The sequence below is a fragment of the Triturus cristatus genome, chromosome 1_1 (genome assembly GCF_964204655.1).
Source record: "Triturus cristatus chromosome 1_1, aTriCri1.1, whole genome shotgun sequence".
In the NCBI taxonomy this organism is placed as follows: domain Eukaryota; kingdom Metazoa; phylum Chordata; class Amphibia; order Caudata; family Salamandridae; genus Triturus; species Triturus cristatus.
Genome location: NC_140579.1, coordinates 182621738 through 182648152, shown reverse-complemented (window position 1 = coordinate 182648152; position 26415 = coordinate 182621738). Strand labels below are relative to the sequence as shown.

Here is a 26415-nt window from a genome sequence, read left to right as displayed (position 1 = left end):
AATCCTGTGCTTTTGTTTTGCAGCTCAATGTTTACAAGTAAGTCTAATTAGGTCAAGTGATGCAGATGCTAAAGTAGAATGTCCACAGGCTATTCTCCATGCTTTAAGCATGACACTTGCATTCCTCTCCATCCAACCAAATGCTAGCATGGAATTTCAGAGTTCCTTGCTATTGTAAAACTGATTTGGTCATATGAATGTCAAAGTTTATCCTGAAACATTCAAGATGCCATATGAGGCAGCAGAGGGGTCAGCACCTTTAATTACAGGAAAAACAAGCCTGATGTTTATCCTCCAGCTGACAACCTATCACTTGACCCCTCAGATCATCAACAGTATACAGACTGGTAAACATGAACTCTTTTAGAAGGGGTAAACATAACACAGAGTACCAGTAGAGTACAAACGTTTTAAAAAAACAGATCAATATAACTAGATTTCAAGAAATACATTTTTAATGCATTCTTTATATTTCATATGTGTTAGAACAGAACAAATGTTGTCTAAAATCAATTTTCATTTAAATTTCAGCACACTCCGCCCATACTTTAAATGTGGCTGCAAATACAAATAGGAAAATAACATATCTAGGTGGAATAAAGGGTGATGTAGTGCTCATGGCATTATTGCACCAAACAAAATTGAGGAGCAAATAACTGGAACTGAAACATAGATAAGATGAAGATTCAGGTTTCAATGGGGTGAGAGATGGGGAGATGAGGATCCGAGACTGTCCCAGGAACAAGTGAGGGCTAAGATGCCTTACACTCCTATCTTCAAGCTTACAAGGCCTTGTTTGCCAATGTGATGTTCAATGACTGGGACGGGCCAACGGCTTGCTGCTCCAACTCTGGCACTCAATCTATAGCTCATTTTGCCATGGGACAACAGCCCTAAAAAAAAAAAAAAAAAAAAAAAAAAAAAGAGAAAATGAGATCAGGGTGTTCATTTAAAGTACTATATAAAAGAAGAGGAGAAACAGAGTGACCATGAGAGGGGATAAATGAGGACAGTTCTGAAGGAACTAGCAGAGGGATGAAAGCAGGAAAGGCCAGAAGTGAAGCTATAGAAGTGTATAGAGATGAAGCTGGAATCGAAGGCTGTGACGGAAGGACAGAAAATTAAACAAGGTAACTGAAGATGCAATATTGTTGCAGAGGGATTATCAGGGATCAAACTAAAGAATAGAACAGGATTCCAGGCAGAGGACGGTTGAAGTACATAATAAATGGAAGATAGAAATGCGGGGCAAGGTGAACTAAGGATATACACAGGTGCGCACTACAGCTTACTGCACTCTGCAAGGGTGTGCACGCATTGACTCAGCTAAGCTCAGGTTATTGAAAATAAAGCACAATATACCTAACATTCAGATTTATTTTTATGTTCTTTACAAACGTGCCTCATGGCTCTATAGCTAAGGGAGTAGGAAAACAAACTGAATTGGTATAGGGAATCCAAAGAAGCAGAGTAAGTTAAGTACCACTGTTTTGCATGGGAGCCAGTTGAAATGAATTTCCCAAAGGTAGTGGATCCCAGAAAAATGAATTGCATAACCTCATAAGAACTATCTTTTTGGGTCATCATTCCAAAGGTATTTGGAGCACGGTAACCACTGGTATGAATATGTATAGAGAGGTCAAATCCTCCATGTCTGATTAGGTAGAGTTCTTAAAGAACAAGTTACCTTCGGTAACATTAGCAGTGATGAACAAGTTACTTACCTTCGGTAACAATATATCTGTAAGAAACATTAGTTAGTTAGATTCCTGACCTTAGAATATCCCCAGGCGTCAGGCTGGATCCGGAAAGATTTTCGTCAGCAATACCCTTGCGCGTCGCTTGGCGGAGTCTGCGGCTCCGCGTCCGTCGTCGTGATTGCCGGGAAGACGTCGGAGTACTTAGACGCCACCCTCGCGTGCTGACATCAGTTCTTGTACATAGCTTTCCGCGCCAGGAACGCAGAGCCATGCAACAGACCAACACTGGTGCCAAAAAATTCTAGGGCCCTGAAAGGGATTACCTCGACCCTAGATATCGGTTCGCAGAGCGGGGAGGATGGGTTGGTCGGTGAGAAATCTAACTAATGTTTCTTACAGATATATTGTTACCGAAGGTAAGTAACTTGTTCATCTGAAAGAAACACGTTAGTTAGATTCCTCACCTTAGAATAGATACCCCAGCAATACCAACCCCGGTCGTGGGTCAGAACGTCCAAAGAAGCAGTCTCTCCGGACTTGGCTGTCCAGGCAATAGTGTTTGGCGAACGTGTGCAGCGAGGCCCACGTTGCTGCCTGGCAAATGTCTTGCAAGGGGACTCCCCGGACCAGGGCAGTGGTTGCCGCTGTAGCCCGAGTGGAATGGGCCCTCAGCCCTACAGGAGGTTCCTTTTTAGCTAAGGAGTAACAAGCCTTGATACACAAAACGACCCACCAAGAGATGGTTTGTTTGTGTACCGCCCGCCACTTCTTAGCACCCAAATAGCCGACAAAGAGTTGGTTGTCCACCCGGAACTGCTTGGTGCGGTCCAGATAGAAGGACAGCACCCGTTTTGGGTCCAGACGGTGGAGCCTCTCTCCCTCTTTCGAGGGATGCGGAGGCAGAAAGAAGGTGGGCAGCGTAACAGACTGCCCGATGTGAAAGGCAGTCATCACCTTAGGAAGAAAGGAAGGACGAGTTCTGAGAACAACTTTGTCCGGATGGACAGAAAGGAAAGGAGGCTTAGAAGAGAACCTGGAGCTCACTCACCCTTCTAGCAGAGGTGATGGCCACCAGGAAAGCAGTCTTAAGTGTCAACAGATGAAGGGGACAATTATGAAGTGGCTCAAAGGGAGCGCACATCAGATACGTCAATACCAGATTCAAATCCCACTGAGGCATTACGAAAGGGACAGGAGGAAACATGTGAGTAATGCCCTTAAAGAAGCGAGAAACAACAGGGGATTTGAAAAGAGAAGGCTGATCAGGAAGCCGTAAGAAAGCAGAGATAGCTGAAAGATAATCTTTAAGAGTGCCCAAAGCAGAGCCCTGCTGGGCCATGGAAAGAAAAAAGAGGAGAACCTCAGAAAGAGGGGCGGAAAGGGGATCCACAGCCTTTGCTGTGCACCATGCCACAAATTTGTTCCACCTGCAGGCATATACCGATTTTGTGGAGGGACGCCTAGCTGCCAGAATCACATCACAGACTTCAGGAGGCAAGTAAAATGGCATCAACTGTCGCCGCTCAATCTCCACGGATGGAGGTGGAGACTGGACAGGTTCAGGTGGAGAACCGTCCCCTGCTGCTGCGACAGAAGGTCCTCCTGAAGAGGCAGGCAGATCGGGGGATCGATCGATAGACTGAGGAGCTCGGGATACCAGTATCTTCGTGCCCAATCCGGAGCCACCAGGATGACTTTGGCCCGGTCGCGCCTGATCTTCTTCAGCACGCTGGGCAGAAGTGGTATAGGCGGAAAGGCGTACAACAGACCGCAACTCCACTCGCGACGAAAAGCGTCTCCGAGCGAGTGCCGCCTTGGAAATTCCAACATGCAGAACTGCTGACATTGCGCGTTCTCTTCGGTGGCGAATAGATCTAACCAAGGCTCTCCCCACTGCAGAAAGAGACCTTGCGCCACGTCCGAGTTCAGACGCCATTCGTGATCCATCATGCACCGGCGGCTGAGTTTGTCCGCTCTGGCGTTCAGAGAGCCCGCCAGATGTTGAACCACCAGGATGATACAAGCAACTCACGGGCAGGAGTCACATCCTCAACAAACCATGTGGTTATACCAACAATAGCCACAATGATAATAAAGCTTGTCGCACAAAGAATCTTCTTCTTCTCCATCTTGTAGTAAGAAGTCAATATCTTCCTGAAACTAAAAAGGTTGTCAGAACTCTTCCCCTTAGGCAGCCGTTGATTTCTTCACCAGCGGGCCAAGACGGGTGTCGCTACACTAATGCAGGGCTGATCCCCCCCCCTTGCCACATTGGCTCTCCGTTTCACTAACCTAAGGGCCGTTCTGACAACTTTGGATACAGCAATCACTTTCTTGGTCGGAGGTGATATCTTCCTCCTCCAGGAATCGTTTGGTTCGGGAAGAGCTCCTCAGTGTCGTTCGGTTCCACAGCACGGCCTTTCTCCGCAGTCAGGATTTCTCGATGGTCGGTCAACACAGCAGGCTCCACCAATCCAGGCGGCACTTTACGACAGTGCAAGGAGTGGATCCAGTTCTTCCGATTAGAAACCCGCACAGCTGTCCTCGTTGCGAGCAAGACTTGCTCAGGACCAACCCATCTCGGCTCCAGACTGTTCGTCCTTTCGAAAACCTTCAGCATCACCTGGTCCCCAGGTCGGAGATTATGACCTTCACCTGTGGACCGATCAGGGAGCGCTTCTCGAACCTGTTGATGAATAGAAACCAAATTATCCGTTAACTGTGCCAGATAATCATTCATCATTACACAAGGTACATCATGCAGTGACTTAGGTTTTGGTGGACCCCAAATATTCATTGGGCGTCCAAAGACGATCTCATAAGGTGTGAGACCGGTCCGAGAATGCGGTATCGATCTAATTGACAATAATGCCAGCGGTAAAGCGTCTGGCCAAGTCAAAGAAGTCGAAGCTTGGATCTTAGCGATCTTAAGCTTCAGAGTACCGTTATACTTCTCTACCAATCCCGTAGACTGAGGGTGAAATACTGCATGGAACTTCTGGGTAATGCCTAGACCCTTCAGGATATACTTTATAACGTCTGCTATAAAATGAGGTCCGTTATCACTCCATAACAATCTGCAAACACCGTATCGAGGGAAGAACTCCTTCAATAGCATCTTGGCTGTAGTCATTGCAGTATTGTCTTTCGTAGGGAATGCCTCAACCCATTTGCTGAAGGCACAAACCACTACTAGAACATACTTCAGATTGTTACAGCGCTCAAGCTGAATGTAATCCATCTGCAAAACCTCAAAGGGTGCAGTAGGTGTTGCAAATCCTCCTGCTGGAGTTCGTGTACCCTTTCCTGGGTTATACCTCAGGCAAATCATGCAAGTCTGCACTACCCTCTTTGCCGTACTAGCGATCTCCGGATGCTCCCAAACTCGTGTGAGTAATTTAACAATTGCGGAAGCTCCGACATGCGCTAGTCCATGTGCCATCTGAACCATAGGTTGTACGAAGGCTGTGGGTAACTTCCATTTATCCATCTGCTTATTTCTCCAACACCCCTCGTCATCTAATTCTCCATCGTTGGACCATTGCTCCCGTTCCTTATCGGAAGCGGTCCTCTGTATTTCCAACACTTCTCTCCTAGCATCGTGCCATCTTTCTGCCTGTGACTTCACAACATACATTGCAGTAGCACCAGGCTGCACCGCAGTCACTCGTGCCACCCAGACTGCCAAAGCATTCCCTTCTCCAACTTTATCAACCACTTTCTTATGGGCACTACATTTAATTATAGCAATCTTCTTTGGATATGTTAATGCAGTCAAAAGGTTGTGAACTAACTCCCCATACATTATCTGCGCTCCATGGGACGTTAGAAACCCTCTCTCCTTCCAAAGTAGGCCGAAATCGTGCGCTACTCCGAAGGCATAGCGGCTATCTGTATAGACATTCACACACAATCCTGCACTGAGCTCACATGCTCGTGTTAATGCTATCAGTTCCGCTGCTTGAGCTGATTTCTGCGGTATGCGTGCTGTTTCCACTATTGTTTGCAGTGTGGTAATTGCATACGCTGCTGAAGTCGTACCATCTGGTAGCTTCAGGCATGATCCGTCCACCCACAGTTCTCCATCTACATCTGTAAAGGGCGTATCCTGGAGATCAATACGACCCTTTGTCTGTTCCTCAGTCACAAGAATACAATCATGCGCTTTTCGTGCTTCACACTGAGTTTCCGGGAACGGCAACAATGTAGCTGGATTTAACGTTGCGCACCTCTTTAACGTAATATGAGGAGCCAAAAGCGTCAACTCATATCCCGTTAAACGGGCACTGGTCAAATGTTGCGTCTTTGTCTGATTAAGTAGGGCATCAACAGCATGGGGGACTAATACCAACAGCTTATGAGATAGCACAATTCCCTCGCTTTGGCGTATTGACACAGCTGTCGCCGCAACCGAGCAAAAACAACCAGGCAACGCTCGGGCAACAGGATCAAGTACAGCCGAAAAGTATGCACAAGGGCGCTGCTTGTCGCCGTGCATCTGCACTAAAACTGATAATGCACATCCATCTTTCTCATGCACGTACAGTGAAAAGGGCTTCGTATAATCAGGGGTACCCAACACTGGTGCTGAACAAAGGGCTTGTCGTAATTGCTGAAAGGCAATTTCACACTCATTTGACCAGGGAAGAGGAATTGGTGTGTCTTTTGTCAAAAGTGCTAACAATGGCTTAGCTATGTGTGAAAACCCCAATATCCATTGCCTACAAAAAGAGGCAAGACCCAAAAATGCACGCACGTCCTTCTGTGTGGAAGGCACTGGCGTGTCCAAAATTGCTTGAATACGATCTGGTGTGAGTGCACGCCCCTCCTTAGACAAAAGGTGACCCAAATAAGTCACCTTTGGTCTACAGAATTGCAATTTCTTCTTCGACACTTTGTGATTGTGAGATGCCAAAAAAGAAAGCAAGGATAACGTACTCTTCTCACACAGCTCAGGAGTGTCAGCCGCCAACAAGATGTCATCGACATATTGTATAAGGGCGACACCCTCGGGCAGAACAAAGGAATCCAATTGCCTTTTCAATGCTTGACTGTAAATACTAGGGCTTTCTGTGTAGCCCTGAGGGACTCTACAAAATCTATAAGACCTATTATTCAGAGTAAAACCGAAAAGGTATCGGCTATCAGTGTGAATAGGGATCGAAAAGAAGGCATTTTTCAAATCAATAACTGAAAACGTGGTCGCCGTTGGCGGGACCAAAGTGAGTAACGTCGTGATGTCAGAAACCACTGGATACTGAGGTATCACAATCTTGTTCACTTCCCGTAAATCAATGATAAACCGATAAACCCTGGTATCCGTATCTTTCTTCAAAATGGGTAAGATAGGACTGTTGCAAACATTATAGGGAACTTCTTCCACTACCCCCGCCTTAATCAAATCCTGCACAATCTGTATGAATGCCTCCTCCCCCTCCTGGGAAATAAGATACTGAGGGAGGCGTGGTAGCACCGCACCCTCCTGGACACTAATGTGGACAGGCGGAATCACCATCTGTCCCACATCAGTATCCGAAGTGGCCCACAAAGAACGAGGGAGGGAAGCTAATGCAGTATCCTCCGCAACCACACACATCCGGTCTGTCATCGGGTGATTATCGTTTAAAATCACCCGTACTCCAGCGGGGGAACAGCGGATCGTAGCTCTGAAATGCTTGAGCATATCAAGACCCATAATGTTGTCAGGCGTGTTCGGGGCAAGCAGAAACGGACAGGGTGCAGAAAAGGGAGCAACATGGAATGCAAGGGGTCGGGAAAGAGGGCTTCGAGAGAGTGTACCATCAAACCCTACCGATGTAACCATTAAGCCCGATGGGGGAGCCCTCGGAACCAATTGCTTGGACAGCGCACTGCGGGTAGCTCCTGTATCAACTAGGAACCGATCAGTAGAACCCAAAACATTTGCTGAAACATAAGGACCCTTTTGATCAACCGGCACTTCAACTGATTCTAACCCCCATCCAACGCAATCCTATGCATGCTGTGAGTCATGATACCCAGAACGGTCGTTCCCAGACATTTGATACTGATGTTGCCTATCAAACACATTAGGCCTATCCCGTTGCTGTACGCTAGGCTCAAATCGAGTACGATCATTAGAGTTCCCTCTATAATTCGAAAAGCCCCCTCTTCCTCTCGGCGGTCCCTGACCACGTCCCGGACGAGATGCATACAACACCGGACAATCTCTGGCCCAATGACCCGACTGTTTACAATACGCACATTGATTTCTATTGACATCTGACCGACCCGAAGGGGGACCATAGAATCCTCCCCTACCTCTATCGACACCCCGACGAGGCGAACCATACACTTGCGCTAACATCACCTTTGTTTTCAAATCTTTCGATTTCTTCTCCTCCTGCCCCTTCGCTTCTTGCTCCTGACGCTCATAATACTGAGCCATAGTCAGGAGGGATGCCGGAGACGAAGTGGACCAAGAACTCTCACTCGCTTTTAAACGAGCTGCTATTCCCGGTAATAAGTTCGCCACATATTTATCCACAAAAAGATGGCGACCCGTATCATCCGTAAGTGACTGACCACTGAAATCATGAAATGTCTCCTCAAAGCGCGTAAAGAAATCTGAGACTGATTCATCAATCTTCTGCTTACACGATGCTAACATATTCCAGTCAATCTTTTTAGGGGGAATAATCGTTTTCAGCTTTGTCAAAATAGCAGCAGGAAGATCTAAAATAATCCGCGGTGGTTTTTGCGCGGGTTTTCTCTCCTCATCCTCAATCTCGGACCACCTAGCCTTAAAAGCGGGAACATCATCCACCTTCCGCACAGATCTCCACATATCCGGTGGTAATAGGAGCCCAAAAAACAAGTCTATATCTGCTAAAGCCATAGTACAAGAATTCAAGGCCCCCTCGACCTCTTCATAAAAGGCCGCTGTATTCTTGCGGGGGTCAGGCAATGCATTCTTTAATGCCATAACATCAGCCCTATGCCAGGGAGTATAGACCCAGTTATACACAAAATATCCCTTAGCATCGGCGGAAGTAATATCTGAACTAGTTCCCGCTCCTTTAGGAGGAACATACAAAGGTGCCGCCTCTCGCATCGGTTTAGCATGCACTAGTTCGCTCTTATCTGAGTGGGAGGTAGATGGTTGATCATCGCCGATACGTGGATCCGACTGCTCCTTCTCCCCTGCCTTTAGGCGCGCTCTCTCTTTAAGGTCACTCGCCGCGTCCCGCAATGCAAACAGTCGCCGGACCGCATCAGGTGCCTTAGAGGGAGAAAAAACACCGTTACGCAATGCTTTAGCATCTAATACTACATCATCAGGCTCAAAAACTTCTGAATATTTCCGAAAGGCAGTAATCACTTCATCAGAAAAGGTTTCAAGAAAATACAACTTCTCTCTATCCCGCCACTTTTCCAAAGAGTCCAACAATTCAGCAAGGGATAACTTGCCCTTAAGTGCACGAAGAGAAATTTTCCGAAGCTCACTCATACGCTCGACTGACAACATAGACCGCGTGTCTACCTTATCCGAAACCAATCCAGACTCCTGTGATCTCGGGGCGGACGCGCCAACATAAGGGGGCGGAGAACGATCTAATAAATAAAAATCATCTTCAAGATTAGTAAGGACAGGATAAAGTGGCTGGCGGACAGCATATTGACCCGAGACTTGCAACCTACGCTCTTTCTCTTGTCTCTCCGCCAGTTCTCTTTCCTCCCGACGCTTCGCTTCCTGTGCTCGCACATGATCATTTTTCCGTTGCTCTTTATCAAACAGTGCTTTCTCACGTTTCTCTCGCTCACGCACTTCCTTCACCCTTAACCGTACACATTCAAACATGTCTTGCCGAGCACGCCGTTTACACATACACTGTTCCACATACTCAATCTTACGCATATCAAACGATCCATACAAAGGCCATCGTAACTCAGGATCCTTTTTGGTGTATCTCCTCCACACTGTGCTGTACGTTATAGAGGAAAGACCATGCTTCACATAAATATCCCTATTAGGAGTCCCCTCTGGGGGAGCTGGAGCAGATTCCTTAAGATTTAACCGGTTTCCAAAGCAGCAGCACCACTTACGGAGTGCGCTAAAAGCAGGCATGCTCAAAAATAATGCAAAATATGCAGTATTATCAAAAAAATGGCACTTAAACTTTGCGCCGTTCAGATTTAAACAACTCCGGAGAAATATCTCCACATTACCTGCCTATATGTGTTGCAACGCATATATTCTCACAGTAATCAATACAAAATATAACCGGTCATCACAAATCAAACTCAAATAGCCAACCCAGGCATCAAAACTCGGAGCAAGTACCGTACAACAGTTCTTACCAATCAAGAGTGTCCAGGTTCCAACTGCCAAGTTCCAAAATTCGCCCAAACGGCTGTCACGGCTAACCGACAGAAGAGGTCTCAGTCGAGGACCGGCGCCACCCAGAAGGTCAGCTCGGAAGGGAAGGAAGAAAACCTCGGGATGCCAGGACTAAAACGCCACTGGCAGTGATCACATCCCCGGCAAAATTCCTCACCTTCGTCACGACCAGTCCTTCGAGCATCCGAGTCGCCGATGAGCCCCACGTGACGGGCGCCAATTGATGAATACAGGCCCCAGCTAGGCCTGCAGAGTACAAGGGTTCGCTCTCCTGAAGGAACTAGAAGGAAGTTGGCACGGAAACTGCAAAGTACAAAGACAGAGTTTATTAACCCTTAAGGGTGGTCCTACAACCTATACAACACTCTTCAGTATTGCATAGAGTAGCACAAAGAACTTGCATACACAGTCCCCTTTTATACACAACAGAGGGGCTTATAAGTGGGTGGATACAGCATGAAGCAGAATTCATTACCTTTTATGGTTATTTTCGATACAGAACCAATATGTGGGCGGAGTTAACACAGTCCTTAAGCCCGCGAAAACATGGTCAAGCAAGGACTAACTGATAACAGATGTGGTCAAGTCTGGGCATGCGCCAGACGGACAAAGGAGCTATTTATAGACTGTTACTAGGCAGATTACAAGAACAACTAGCGAAAAGGTAGGACTCTTCTCGTGCTGAGCACGTGGAGACACGACAATACAAGATGGAGTCCGGACATTAGTCAACATAAGACAAGAAACATGTTTTAACTGGAGAGAATTCATGTCTTTAGTGAATGCTTAATCATATCGCTGTTTTAGTTTTCAACAGCAGGTGATGGCGAACTCTGCCGCCCACTGGCGTGGAATGGGCCTGAAAGCTCGGACTAGGAGGGCTTTGAGGCGGATGCTGCCGGGGTGGATGTGGACTGACCAGCACGTTGTCCTCCAGTACCGCCTCGGCGGAATCCACGTCCGCGTGCAGGTTGGTTCTGCGGCCGGTGGCTAGGCGGACGTGAGGAGGCGCCCCTTCCTTGGCCACGAAAGGGACGAAAGGCCGGAAGTTTGCAGCCCGGGAGTCCTTGAAACGAGCCAGCGCACTATCCGCCTTCTGGCCAAAAAGGCGAGTGCCATCAAAGGGCATATCCATGAGGGTACTCTGGACATCCCCCGAGAAAGACGTGGACCGCAGCCAGGCGTGGCGACCAAGCGCCACCGTGGTCAAAATTGCCGCCCCAGCGAGTCCGTGGTGTCTAGTCCACACCATATAGCATGCCGTGCAGCATCTCGCCCATCAGCAAGCGCCTGGGTGAGCCGTGACCGGGCCTCCTCCGGACATAGGGGCAGCACGTCCTCCACCGCATCCCACAGAGAGTGGGAATAACGGTCCAAGAGGCAAGCGGTATTCAAGGACCGCAGACCCAAACTCAGGGAAGAGAACAGCTTCTTTCCGCACTGTTCCAGCCTCTTGGATTCCCGATCCGGAGGAGCTGACGGGAAGGAGTATTGGGAAGTCGAGGCGTGGATAACCAGACTCTCGGGAGTGGTGTGTTGGGACAGAAAACTGGGATCGCCCGGAGCAGGGCGGTGGCGCCGGCCCATGTTCCAATCCACAGGAGGTACTGTGGAGGACTTGGACCAGGTGCCCTGCAGAACGTCTACGAGTGCCTCAATGAACTGCAGCAGAGGCTCTGTGGAGCTTGCTGACGGTTGAAGCACTTCTGTGAGGACGTTAGCCACAGCAGGCAACTCCAGCCCAAGGGCATCGGCCGCCTTGCACAGCACCACTGAAAAAGCTGCACCTTCCTCCGAGGCCACAGTCGGAGGAGGGATGAAACCAGCGTCCGGGGAGGTGTCCAGACCACTGGCATCCCCCAGTTCGTCTGCCCAGTCCTGTGAAAGGTCGGCCTGTCTGGCCATAGGGTCCTCAGACCCCTCCCAGTCGCCCCTGTCATCCGATAAACAGGACGAATAACCGGAGCCGGGCGGTAGATGAAATGCTCATGCATCGGCATCGGATGCGGCGTCGAGCGGCGCCGCACCGGCACCGTGCCCGGACCGGGGCTAAACCGGGGAACGGCGCCGGCTGAGATGCAGGCCTGGATCCCTCGGGGACCTGCGGCGTCGGGACCGAAGTCGTCAATGGCGCCAGGGCCGCCGGCTCGCAAGGTTGCCCAGTCGAGCCCGCGGGGCCCGAATTCGCGCCGGCAGGCGTCGACGGCGGAGCTAGGCCCCTCATGGCCGAGAGGAAGGCGCTGATCTCAGCCAGAGTCGCGTCAGTCCCAGGGACCGGCGGGTATGGAGACGGACGCGGTTCCTGCGGCTCCAATGGAGCAGCGGGGGTGGGACCACCCTTACCCTCGACCGAGTCGCGCAACCGGCGAGGGGAGTCTGAAGAGCAGTGTCACCTCTTGGACTTCTTCGAGCGCTTCGACTTACCCGAAGACTTCGAGCCCGACGAGCGATGATGGTGACTGGCTCCGCGACCGGTCCTTGGACCTCTACCGGGACCGTGAACGGCGCGGAGCAGAGTGCAGAAGCTCGAGAAGCTTACGGGACCGCTCCCGCCTAGCCTTCGAGGTCAAGGCCTGACAGTCGAGGCACGACTCCGCATCGTGGTCGGGCCCCAGGCAGTAAAGGCACCGGCGATGGTGGTCCGTCAGTCGATGACAGGAGTCACAGGCCTTAAAACCAGGCATCCTACCGGCACCAGAGTCGAGTCGACAGAAGACCAAAAAGAGTCAAAAAAGTTTAGTCAAAAAGTGACTAAGGGGTAAGCTCTTCCCAGATCGGCGCTGTCTGGCGCGGAAAAAAGAAGAACTGACGTTAGCGCGCGAGGTCGGCGTCTAAGTACTCAGACGACGTCATTCCGGCGCACGACGCCGACGACAGACGCGGAGCCGCAGACGACGCCTAGCGACGCGCAAGGGGTATTGCTGACGAAAAATCTTTCTGGATCCAGCCTGACGCCTGGGGATATTCTAAGGTGAGGAATCTAACTAACATGTTTCTTTCAGATAAGATGATGCTATTGTGGAATGTGTGTTAGTATGATTGTGGTTTGTGAATGAGATGTGTTGGACTGGGCCATTACATTTACGTGAATTTTGAAATGTTATCTTATTATTTCTATGTTATGATGTTGATCACACTGAAAAATTTATAAACTTGTGTGATTCAATGACACTTCAGTCCAGTTGAATTGTGAACTGGTTTGCCTACGGTTTGTGGTTACTAACCTTTGGACCCTCTATAGGGCCTTTTTGAATTATCCTGGCAGGTATTTCTTTTCCTTGGTGCTCTGGACATCCCCAGAAAAACTTGTGGACCGCAACCAGGCGTGGCGGCGAAGTGCCACAGTGGTCGACATTGCCCGACCTAGCGAGTCCGTAGTGTCCAGTCCACATCGGATTGCATGCCGTGCTGTATCCCGCCCCTCGGCAAGAGCCTGGGCGAGCCGTGTCCGGGCCTCCTCCGGGCACTGGGGCAGCACGTCCACCACCGTATCCCACAGGGAGTGGGAGTAATGGTCCAAGAGACAAGAGGTGTTAATAGAACGCAATCCCAAACTAAGGGAGGAGAACAGCTTCTTACCAAACTGTTCTAGTCTCTTGGATTCCCGATCCGGGGGAGTGGACGGGAAGGAGGTCTGGCAAGTAGAGGCCTGGATAACCAGGCTCTCGGGTGTGGGGTGCATGGACAGAAAACTGGGGTCGCCCTGTGCAGGGCGGTGGTGCCGGGCCACGTTCCGGTCCACAGGAGAGACTGTGGAGGGCTTGGACCAAGTGCCCTTGAGAACGTCAACCAGTGCTTCATTAAACTGCAGCAGAGGATCCGAGGAGCTTGCCGACGGTTGGAGCACTTCAGTGAGGAGGTTAGTCCTCACGGCCACAGCAGGTAGCTCCAGCCCAAGGGCTTTGGCTGCCTTGCGTAGCACCATAGAGAATGCAATATCTTCCTCCGAAGCCACGGTCGGAGGAGAGATGAAGCCAGTGTCAGGGGGAGGTATCCAGACCACTGGCATCCCCCAGCTTGTCTGCCCAGTCCGGAGGTAACTGACCCTGCCGGGTCAGAGGGTCCTCAGACCCCTCCCAGTCGTCACCGTCATCCGATTCCTGGTAGACAGGAGGAATGATCAGAGCCGGGCAGAAGATGAAATTGCCACCCATCGGCATCTGGTGCGAACGCAGAGCCATGCAAAGACCGACACTGGTGCCAAAAATAAAATCTAGGGGCCTGAAAAGGATAACCTTAACCCTAGATGTCAGTTCGCAGAACGGGGAGGATGGGTGGGTCGGTGAGGAATCTAACTAACTAATGTTTCTTACAGATCCATCGTTACCGAAGGTAAGTAACTTGTTCATCTGAAAGAAACACGTTAGTTAGATTCCTCACCTTAGAATAGATACCCAAGCAATACCATCCCCGGTGGTGGGTCTGCGAACCAAGATCACACCAGAAAGTCCTGGAGGACAGAACGGCCAAAGAAGCCATCCCTCCGGACTTGGCTGTCAAGGCAATAATGCCTGGCAAACGTGTGTAACGAAGCCCACGTCGCCGCCTGACAGATGTCCTGCAAAGGGACTCCCCGTCCCAAAGCAGTAGTAGCCGCTGTGGCCCGAGTAGAATGGGCGCGCAGCCCAACAGGAGGGTCCTTTTTTGCCAAAGAATAGCAAATTTTGATACACAAGACGACCCACCGAGAGATGGTCCGTTTGTGCACAGCTTTCCCCTTCTTAGCGCCCACGTACCCAACAAAAAGCTGGTCGTCCACCCGGAACTGTTTTGTGCGGTCCAGATAAAAGGAGAGCGCACGTTTTGGGTCCAGACGGTGGAGCCTCTCTTCCTCTTTGGAAGGATGCGGAGGCGGAAAGAAGGTGGGCAAGGTGACAGACTGCCCAAGATGAAATGGAGTCACCACTTTCGGAAGAAAGGAGGGACGAGGCCGAAGGACAACCTTGTCCGGATGAACAGACAGAAAAGGAGGCTTTGAAGATAAAGCCTGGAGCTCACTCACCCGTCTAGCGGAGGTGATGGCTACCAGAAAAGCAGTCTTAAGAGTCAGAAGACGAAGAGGACAATTGTGAAGAGGCTCGAAGGGAGCGCACATCAGGAATGTCAAGACCAGATTCAAGTCCCACTGAGGCATTACAAAAGGGACAGGAGGGAACGTGTGAGTAATGCCTTTTAGAAAGCGTGTAACCACAGGGGACTTGAAAAGAGAAGGCTGATCAGGAAGCCGCAAGAAGGCGGAGATGGCAGCAAGATAACCTTTCAGGGTGCCCAGGGCAGAGCCCTGCCGGGCCAGAGAAAGAAGAAAGAGAAGAACCTCAGAAAGAGGGGCGGAAAGGGGATCCACAGTCTTTGCTGTGCACCATGCCACAAATTTGTTCCACCGGCAGGCGTATACCGTCTTTGTGGAGGGACGCCTGGCTGCCAGAATGATATCACAGACTTCAGGAGGCAAGTCAAATGGCATCAACTGCCGCCGCTCAATCTCCACGCATGGAGGTGGAGGCTGGACAGGTTCGGGTGGAGGACCGTCCCCTGCTGCTGCGACAGAAGATCCTCCCGAAGGGGCAGACGTATCGGGGGATCGGTCAACATACTGAGTAGCTCGGGATACCAGTATCTTCGTGCCCAATCCGGAGCCACCAAGATGACTTGGGCCCGGTCGTGCCTGATCTTCTTCAGCACTCTGGGCAGAAGTGGTATAGGCGGAAAGGCGTACAACAAACCGCAACTCCACTCGTGACGAAAAGCGTCGCCGAGCGAGTGCCGCCTTGGAAATTCCAACGCGCAGAACTGCTGACATTGCGCGTTCTCTTCGGTGGCGAATAGATCTAACCAAGGCTCTCCCCACTGCAGAAAGAGACCTTGCGCCACTTCGGAGTTCAGACGCCATTCGTGATCCATCATGCACCGGCGGCTGAGTTCGTCCGCTCTGGCGTTCAGAGAGCCCGCCAGATGTTGAACCACTAGGGTGACGCCCTGGTGTGCCAGCCACGTTCAGAGGCGCAGAGCCTCCTGACAAAGGGTCCACGACCCCACCCCGCCCTGTTTGTTGCAATACCACATGGCGGTGGTGTTGTCCGTGAACACCTGCACGACACTGCCCCTGACAGAGGGAAGGAAGGCTTTCAGTGCAAGTCGGATCGCTCTCAACTCCAACAGGTTGATGTGGAGACGAGACTCCGCCGGAGACCAGAGGCCTCTGATCTCCGCCTCTCCCATATGGCCACCCCAGCCCAGGAGGGACGCATCCGTCACTACGACATGCTCCGGTTGGGGAAGGGAGAGGCTCCTGCCCATGACCCAATCGCGGTCCGTGAGCCACCACTGCAACTGTTGTGCAGTGCCCTCCGAGATCAAGACATGGTCGGACAGGTTGCCGTGATGCTGGGCCCACTGAAACTTCAGGTCCCACTGCAGAGCCCGCATGCGCCGCCTGGCGTGATGCACTAGTAGGATGCAGGAGGCCATCAGTGCCAGAAGCCGCAACACTAGCCTGACCGAAACCCAGGATAGAGGCCGAAAGATGGGAATCAGGGCCTGTATATCCCGGACCCGCTGTTCCGGTGGATAGACCCGGAACTGCGCCGAATCGAGAACTGCTCCGATGAAGAGGAGCTTTTGAGAGGGACTCAGGTGTGACTTCGGCACGTTGATGGAAAATCCCAGCAAATGCAGGAGATCCGCCGTAGTCTGGAGGTGGGAGACGACTGCCTGGGGCGAGCACGCCTTCAACAACCAGTCGTCGAGATAGGGGAAGACTGGAACCCCTGATCTGCGCAGATGAGCTGCGACCACCTCCATCACTTTCGAGAACACCCGAGGGGCACTGGTGAGGCCGAAGGGGAGCACGGTAAACTGAAAATGCTCGTGGCCCACCGTGAACCGCAGGTAACGCCGGTGGGCCGGCAGGACGGGGATATGGAAATATGCGTCCTGCAAGTCCAACGCTACCATCCAGTCTCCGGGGTCTAGGGCAGCTAGAACCTGAGCCAAGGTTAACATCTTGAACCTTTCCTTTCGGAGGAAGGCATTGACGTTCCGGAGGTCCAAGATGGGGCGTAGGCCCCCTTTGCCCTTCTTGGGAACCAGAAAGTAGTGGGAATAACAACCACGACCTACTTCTGGACTCGGAACGCGCTCGACGGCCCCCTTGGCCAAGAGGGCCGAAACTTCCTCGCGGAGAAGATTCAAATGATCCCCCGAGATACGGTGGTGCTGCGGTGGCATGGCTGGAGGAGTCGTCTCGAAGGGGAGGGAGTAGCCCCTTCGGACGATTTGCAGCACCCACCTGTCCGATGTAATGGACCGCCAGTGGAGCAGGTGATGGCGAACTCTGCCGCCCACTGGCGTGGAATGGGCCTGAAAGCTCGGACTAGGAAGGCTTTGAGGCGGATGCTGCCGGGGTGGATGTGGGCTGACCACGTCGTCCTCCAGATCCGCCACGGCGGAAACCACGTCCGCGACCGCGCGCAGGTTGGTTCTGCGGCTGGTGGCTGGGCGGACGTGAGGAGGCGCCCCTTCCTTGGCCACGAAAGGGGCGAAAAGCGGAGGTGTGCGCCCGCGGAGCCGAGAGGCCCAAGGACTTGGCCGTAGCCCGGGAGTCCTTAAAGCGGTTCAGCGCACTGTCCGCCTTCTCACCAAACAGGCGAGTGCCATCAAAGGGCATGTCCATGAGGGTGGTCTGGACATCCCCGGAAAATGACGTGGACCGCATCCAGGCGTGGCGGCGGAGCGCCACCGTGGTGGAAATCGCCCGACCCAGCGAGTCCGTGGTGTCAAGCCCACATCGTATGGCATGCCGCGCTGCATCCCTCCCATCGGCCAAAGCCTGGGTAAGACGTGTCCGGACCTCCTCCGGACACAGGGGCAGCACGTCCTCCACCGTATCCCACAGAGAATGGGAATAACGGTCCAAGAGACAGGCGGTATTTAAGGACCGCAGGCCCAAACTAAGGGACGAGAACAGTTTCTTGCCAAACTGCTCGAGTCTCTTGGAATCCCGGTCCGGCGGAGTGGTCGGGAAGGAGGATTGGGAGGTAGAGGCCTGGATAACCAGACTTTTGGGGGTGGGATGTTGGGACAGGAAACTGGGGTCGCCCGGAGCAGGGCGGTGGCGCCTGGCAACGTTCCTATCCACAGGAGGAACTGTGGAGGGCTTGGACCAGGTGCCCTGCAGAACGTCAGTGAGGGCCTCATTGAACGGCAGCAGAGGCTCAGTGGAGCTTGCTGCGGTTTGAAGCACCTCAGTGAGGATGTTAGTCCTCACAGCCACGGCAGGCAGCTCGAGCCCAAGGGCTGCGGCCGCCTTGCGCAGCACCACAGAAAATGCTGCACCCTCCTCCGAAGCCACAGTCGGAGGAGAAGTGAATCCAGTGTCTGGCGATGTATCAAGACCACTGGCCTCCCCCAGTTCATCTGCCCAGTCCTGTGAAACCTGCGACTGAACAGCCATAGGGTCCTCGAACCCCTCCCAGTCTCCCCCGTCTTCCGATTCCTGATAAACAGGAGGAATGATCGGAGCCGGACTGTAGAGATGATAGGTCTCAAGCGGCGCCGGACGCGGCGTCGGTCGACGCCGTTGCGGCGTCGGGTCCGGAATAGGGCTAAACTGGGGTTGGACGCCGTCCGGAGTCGGCACCAAAGGCGGCGGCGTCGGCGGCACCGGAGGTGTAGGCGTCTGCGCCGGCGGTGCCGGTGACGGCGTCGGTGGTTCATGCGCCGGTGGAGGAGTGGTTAGGTCAACCGGCGTCGACGGGGGCCCAGGCATGGGCCCCGCGGGGACCTGCGGCGTCAAGACCGGAGTCGTCGACGGCGCCGGGGCCGAAGCCGCCGGCAGGCAAGGTCGCCCAGTCGAGTCCGCGGGGCCCGAAGGCGCGCCAGCGGGCGTCGACGGCGGGGCCAGGCTCCTCATGGCCGAGAGGAAGGCACTGACCTCCGCCGGCGTCGCGTTAGTCCCAGGGACCGGAGGGTATGGGGACGGGCGCGGCGCCTGCGGCTCCGCCGGAGCCGCGGGGGTGGAACCACTTGGACCCTCGGCCGAGTCGCGCGACCGGCGAGGGGAGTCCGAAGAGCGATGTCGCCGCTTGGACTTCTTAGAGCGTTTGGACTTACCCGACGACTTGGAGCCCGACGATCGATGGTGGCGTCGGCTAGGGCTCCGCGAGCGATCCTTGGACCTCCTCCTGGACCGGGATCGCGCACGACGCGGAGCCGAGTGGCGAAGCTCGAGAAGCTTGCGGGACCGCTCCCGCCGAGCCTTCGAAGTCAGGGCCTGGCAATCCGAGCACGACTCCGCGTCGTGGTCGGGGCCTAAACAGTAGAGGCACCGGCGGTGGTGGTCGGTCACCGACATCAGTCGATGGCAATCCTCGCAAGCCTTGAACCCAGGCATCCTACCGGCACCAGATGTCGACAGACAAGGATCAAAAGTGATCAAAAAAGATTTAGTCAAAATAGACTAAAAAGGGGTAGCTCTCCCGGATCTGCGCTTACTGGCGCGGAAAAAAGAAGAACTGACGTCAGCGCGCGAGGGCGGCGTCTAAGTACTCCGACGACGTCATTCCGGCGCACGACGCTGACGACGGACGCGGAGCCGCAGACGACGCCTAGCGACGCGCAAGGGGTATTGCTGACGAAAAATCTTCCGGATCCAGTCTGACGCCTGGGGATATTCTAAGGTGAGGAATCTAACTAACGTGTTTCTTTCAGATCTGAGGAACGGCACCGTCCGAAGGCGGCGCCGGGGGTGGCACCGGAGTCGGCGCCGACTGGTATCCAGGCCTGGATCCCATGGGGACCTGCGGCGTCAGGACCGGAGTCTGCGACAGCGCCGGGGCCGGAGCTGCCGGCTCGCTAGGTCTCCCGGTCGAGCCTGCGGGGCCCGAAGGCGCGCCGGCATGCGTCAACGTCGGAGCCAGGGTCCTCATGGCCTCGAGGAAGGCACTGATCTCTGCTGAAGTCGCGTATGGGGACGGACGAGACTCCTGCGGCTCCGATGGAGCTGCGCGGGTGGTACCACCCGAACCCTTGGCCGAGTCGCGCGACCGGCGAGGGGAGCCCGAAGAGCGATGTCGCCTCTTGACCTTCTTACTATGCTTCGACTTGGAACCCGACGAGTGGTGGTGATGGCTGCGGCTCCGCAACCGGTCCCTCGACCTCCTCCTCGACCGGGACCGTGAACGGAGCGGAGCCGACTGCCGGAGCTCGAGTAGCTTGCAGGACCGCTCCAGTCTAGCCTTCGAAGTCAAGGCCCGGCAGTCGGGGCATGACTCGGCATCGTGGTCGGGCCCCAGGCAGTAAAGGCACCGGCGGTGGTGGTCCGTAACCGACATCAGTCGGTGACAGGAGTCGCAAGCTTTAAAGCCAGGCATCCCTGCCAGCACCAGAGTCGAGTCGAGATCGAACCAAAAGGGTTCAAAAAGTTTAGTCGGATCGGCGCTTGCTGGCGCGGAAAAAAGAAGAACTGATGTCAGCGCACGAGGGCGGCGTCTAAGTACTCAGACGACATCATCCCGGCGATCACGACGCCGACGACGGACGCGGAGCCGCAGACGGCGCCTAGCGACGCGCAAGTGTATTGCTGACGAAAATCTTTCCGGATCCAGCCTGACGCCTGAGGATATTCTAAGGCGAGGAATCTAACTAACGTGTTTCTTTCAGATAGAGTCCTTACCTTATAATGACCCCCAGGCGTCAAGACTGGATCCGCGCGTGGGTAGGTAGCATTGTGCGGCTCCTCCTCGTTGGCGTTGTGGTCGCCGACATGACGTCGCGGGCGCTACTTAGACGCCGCCCATGCGTGCTGACGTCAATTCTGTACATTACTTTCTGTGCCAGGAACGCAGAGCCATGCAAGATACTGACCACTGGTGCACTGAAACTAGGGCCCTGAAAGGGATGACCTTAACCCTAGAAATCAGTTCGCAGAACGGGGAGGATGGGTAGGGCGGTAAGGAATCTGTCTGAAAAACACAGTGATAGATTCCTTACCCTAGAATACATACCCCAGCAATACCAACCCCAGTGGTGGGTCTGCGAACCAAGATCACACCAGGAAGTCACGGAGAACAGAACGGCCAAAGAAACCGTCTCTCCGGACTTGGCTGTCCATGCAATAAAGATTAGTAAACGTGTGCAGCAAAGCCCACGTGGCTGCTTGACAGATGTCTTGCTGGGGGACACCACGTCCCAATGCAGTAGTGGCTGCAGTAGCTCTAGTGGAATGAGCATGCAGTCCCACCGGAGGTTCTTTTTTAGCCAAAGAGTAACAGGCTTTGATACACATGACGACCCAGTGGGAGATAGTCCTCTTGTGTACCACCCGACCTTTCTTGGTGTCAACGTAGCCAACAAAGAGTTGGTCATCCACCCGGAACTGTTGTGTGCGGCTGAGATAAAATGAGAGCGCACGTTTTAGGTCCAGACGGTGGAGCATCTCTTCCTTTAAGGTAATAATAGTCTGTCCAATGTGAAAGGCCGTAACAACTTTTGGGAAAAAGGAAGGACGGGGCCTGAGCACAACCTTGTCCGGATGGACCGACAGAAAAGGAGGCTTACAAGAAAGAGCCTGGAGCTCACTCACCCGCCTAGCGGAGGTGATGGCCACCAGGAAAGCAGTCTTCAAGGTCAAGAGACGAAGAGGACAGTTGTGAAGGGGCTCAAAGGGAGCGGACATCAAGAACGTAAGAACCAGATTCAAGTCCCACTGTGGCATCACGAAAGGATTAGGAGGAAAAAGGTGTGCAATGCCTTTTAAAAATCTATTTACAACAGGGTACTTGAACAGAGAGGGCTGATCAGGGAGCCTGAGAAAGGTCGAAATAGAAGAGGTAGCCCTTGATAGTGTCCAGAGCAGAGCCCTGCAGGGCCAAAGAAAGAATGAACAAAAGGACTTCTGAAAGAGGGGCGGAAACGGGATCCACAGCCTTTGCTGTGCACCATGCCACAAATTTGTTCCACCTGCAGGTGTATACCACTATAGTGGAAGGACGCCTGGCTGCCAGAACGACATCACAAACTTCAGGACGCACGTCGAAAAGAATCAACTGCCGTCGCTCAATCTCTACACAAAGAGGTGGAGGCTGGACAGGTTCGGGTGTAGGACCGGCCCCTGCTGTTGCGACAGAAGATCCTCCCGAAGAGGACTGATACAAGGTGTACACTAGAATTAGTGACATCATATATCAGGCCAACTTCTCACAGGGGGTGGTTACACCCCCTTCCCTTTGTCCAGTTTCGCGCCAGGACTGGGGCTGGAGTGCCCCAGCACCGGTTTGAACCGGACTATGCATGGGACACCTTGTGTGCCCCAGGCAGTGTCTCCTTCCTTTCATCCCTCCCTGCCCCAATACACAAAATCCTGTCTAGGGTGGTGCTCGCACCTCCCAAGGCAGGAAACCTATTGTCCAAGCCTCCCTCGCTGGAAGGACTCCCAGCAGCAGGAGGTCAGACTTGTGTCTGTGGCAGCAGCATCCATTTTGTGATTCTGGGGCTCTGGTTAACTTTAACCGAGTAGTAGGTCTTCAACATGTCTTCTCCCTCTAGAAGGGAGGAATACTATCCTCATCGCCAGAAATGGTGTGGGGGTAGTATTCCAAAGTGATAGACACCTTACACAACATGTTTTGATAAAGCCAAACCATAGTTACCATAACCGCGAGGATTATAAGGCACTTTAAGAGTATATGGTAGGCGATATCATAGAACAGCTATAAGGACATGGTTCCGAAAGCTACAGACAGGCTCAGCTCATGCTAGAGCACCATCTCACATGTTACCAAGCACTCTACCTTCAGGATTGTTAAGGCCTGCCATAGGAGTGACTGATAGGTACACATGTGTCTATATATAAGGTAGGTATAGGAATACTACACCTAAGCAAGGGGTGATTACACGACCTTGCCCCAGCTGAGTGATCAGCCAGTTGTGTCATAATGGAAGGCCAGCCAGGGGTGGCATAATACATGCTGCAGCCCCTGGTAGGCCTAGGGTACACCTATGCCCTGGGTACCTAAGGTACACTGTACAGGGCCCTAAAAGGTGATCCTTACCTATTGGGTTATGTACCTAAAGTACATAATGTGAATTTAGAGAGAGAACAGCTGGGCTGTGGGTCCGATTAGCAGGCCCACAGCCACATCTAATTCGAAAACCAGTGAAGCAAAAGCCAAAAGTGGGGGTGAACATAGAAAGCAGACCCTACTCTCCTACACAACCCCCCCCCCCCCCCAAACTTAGGGACATTAAAATAACCTTGACCAGTTGAGTCTTCATGTTTTAAGTGGAAATATCTGGAGAGTCCATCTGCATTGGCATGGTCAGACCCAGGTCTATGTTCCACTGTGAAGTCCATCCCCTGTAGGGAAATGGACCACCTAAGAAGTTTGGGATTTTCACCCTTCATCTGATTTAGCCACAAGAGGGGCTTATGGTCTGTCTGAATCTTGAAGTGAGTGCCAAACAAGTATGGCCTCAGCTTCTTCATGGCCCAAACCACAGCAAAGGCCTCCCTCTCAATAGCTGACCAACGTTTCTCTCTAGGGGTCAGCCTTCTACTAATAAAAGCAATGGGCTGGTCTTGACCATCTACATTCAGTTCTGAAAGAACAGCTCCCACACCCAACTCAGAAGCATCTGTCTGGACTATGAACTCTTTGGAGTAGTCTGGACTTTTCAGAATAGGTGCACTGCACATGGCCTGCTTCAGGTCATCAAATGCTTTTTGACAGCTCACTGTCCACTGAACTTTCTTTGGCATCTTCTTAGAGGTCAAGTCATTAAGTGGTGTCACAATGGACCCATAGTTCTTAAACTTTCTGTAGTACCCAGTCAGGCCCAAGAAAGCTCTGACCTGAGTCTGGGTAATTGGAGGAGTCCAGTTCTTTATGGTCTGGATCTTGCTCTCCATTGGTTGAACCTGACCCCCACCGACTAGGTGGCCCAGGTATACAACCTTGCTCTACCCTATCTGGCACTTAGTGGCCTTGATAGTGAGGCCTGCCTTTTGCAGGGCCTCTAAAACATTCCTCAGGTGGACCAGGTGATCCTCCCAGGTGGAGCTAAAGACAGCAATATCATCAAGATAAGCTGCACAGTAGTCATCCAGGCCTGTAAGGACTTGATTCATTAACCTTTGGAAAGTGGCAGGTGCATTCTTCAAACCAAAGGGCATTACCACAAATTGATAATGTCCTCCTGGGGTTGAGAAAGCAGTTTTGGCCTTTGCATTCTCAGCTAGTCTGATTTGCCAGTAGCCTGCTGTCAGGTCAAATGTGCTCAAAAACTTGGCAGCTGCCAATCTGTCAATGAGCTCATCTGCCCTAGGTATTGGGTGGGCATCTGTCCTAGTGACAGCATTGAGACATCTGTAATCCACGCAAAACCTCATCTCTCTCTTACCATCTTGGGTGTGAGGTTTTGGCACAAGAACTACAGGACTAGCCCAAGGACTCTCTGAAGGTTCAATGACTCCCAGCTCCAACATCTTTTGTACCTCAATCTTTATGCAGTTCCTGACATGGTCAGGTTGCCTGTAGATTTTACTCTTCACAGGCAGACTGTCACCAGTGTCCACCTCATGGGTGCACCAGTTTGTCTGCCTTGGGGTCAGAGAGAACATATGTCTGTAGGCCTGCAGAACTTGTCTGCAGTCCTGTTGCTGATGGTCAATGAGGTGGTCAGAAAAGACCACACCATCAACTGAGCCATCATCAGGGTCACACTCTTCCTCCTGCCCCTCATCTGTAGCCATGAGTAAGCCCATGTCTGCCCTGTCAACATATGCCTTCAATCTGTTGAGATGAAGCACCCTGTGGGGGCTTCTGGGAGTCCCAAGGTCCACCAAGTAGGTGACTTCTCCCTTCTGTTCAACAATAGTGTGGGGCCCAGACCATTTGTCCTGGAGTGCTGCTGGGGCCACTGGCTCCAACACCCACTCTTTCTGTCCTGGCTGGTACACAGTGCACAGCCTTTTGGTCATGTCAAGCTTTTTGGAGTTCTTGGCTTGCCTCAAGGTTTTTAGAAGCCTTCTTCATATACTCTGCCATCCTGGAGCGGAGGCCAAGTACATAATCCACTATGTCCAGTTTGGGTTGTCTGAGACGTCTCTCCCATCCTTCCCTTACTAGACACAGGGGTCCCCTTACAGGATGCCCAAACAAAAGCTCAAAAGGGCTGTAGCCAAGCCCCTTTTGTGGGACCTCTCTGTAAGCAAACAGAAGGCAGGGTAAAATGATGTCCCATTTTCGCCTAAGCTTGTCTGGTAAACCTTTTATCATTCCCTTTAGGGTCTTGTTGAATCTTTCCACAAGCCCATTGCATTGTGGGTGATGGGGTGTAGTGAATTTGTAGATTACACCACACTCCTTCCACATTGCAGTCACATATCCTGACATGAAGTTGGCACCTCTGTCAGAGACAACCTCCTTTGGAAAACCCACTCTGGAGAATACTCCAAGTAGGGTCCTTGCCACAACAGGAGCTGTTGTGGTCCTTAGGGGTATAGCTTCTGGATACCTGGTGGCATGGTCCACTATCACCAGTATGAATCTGTGCCCAGATGCTGTTTGGGGGTCCATTGGTCCTACAATGTCTATCCCCACTCTCTCAAAGGGAACCCCCACCACAGGTAGTGGTATGAGGGGGGCCTTTGTGGTGCCACCTGATTTGCCACTGGCTTGGCAGTTGACACAGGATCGACAAAACTCCTTGGTATCTTCTGACATGTGAGGCCAGTGAAAGTGAGGGACAAGTCTGTCCCAGGTCTTATTCTGGCCTAAGTGTCCTGCAAGGGGAATATCATGGGCCAAGGTAAGAAGGAAGCCTCTGAAACTCAATGGTATGACCAACCTCCTAGACGCACCAGGCTTAGGGTCTCTAGCTTCTGAGTACAGCAGCCCTTCATCCCAATACACTCTATGGGTACCTTGAGCATTCCCTGCAGCCTCAGCAGCAGCCTGCTGTCTGAGGGGTTCAAGAGAAGGATAGTCTACCTGGTCAGGTTCCAGTTCTTCTAGGACAGTTCCTTCAGGGCTCTCAGAATCATCCTCCTGTGAGGGCTGACTCTCTACCTGAGGCAGGGGGGGAAGGCACAGCCTTAACCCTACTGCTCTTTCTCTTGGGTTGTGTCTGGTCCATTGTCCCAGGATCCAGCACCTGTTCAGTGTTGCACATTTTGGCCTGTGACCTAGTCTCAGCAACGACATGTGCATCTATTCCCAGCATTTCTGCATGGGTCCTATACTCCACTTCAGCCCACACTGAAGTTTCAAGGTCATTTCCCAACAGACACTCTACAGGAAGATCTGAACTCACCACAACTTTCTAGAGGCCAGTTAC

General features: G+C 52.3%; 1 protein-coding gene across 1 annotated transcript in view; it reads right to left on the bottom strand.

The window, feature by feature from the left end:
• Positions 1 to 434: 434 nt before the first annotated feature.
• Positions 435 to 26415, bottom strand: part of IPO4 (importin 4) — a 3494625-nt gene continuing 3468644 nt past the window's right edge. Inside the window, exon 31 of the mRNA XM_085624107.1 lies at positions 435 to 893. The gene's annotated coding sequence lies outside the window, so the exon portion shown is untranslated. The remainder of the gene's footprint in view (positions 894 to 26415) is intronic.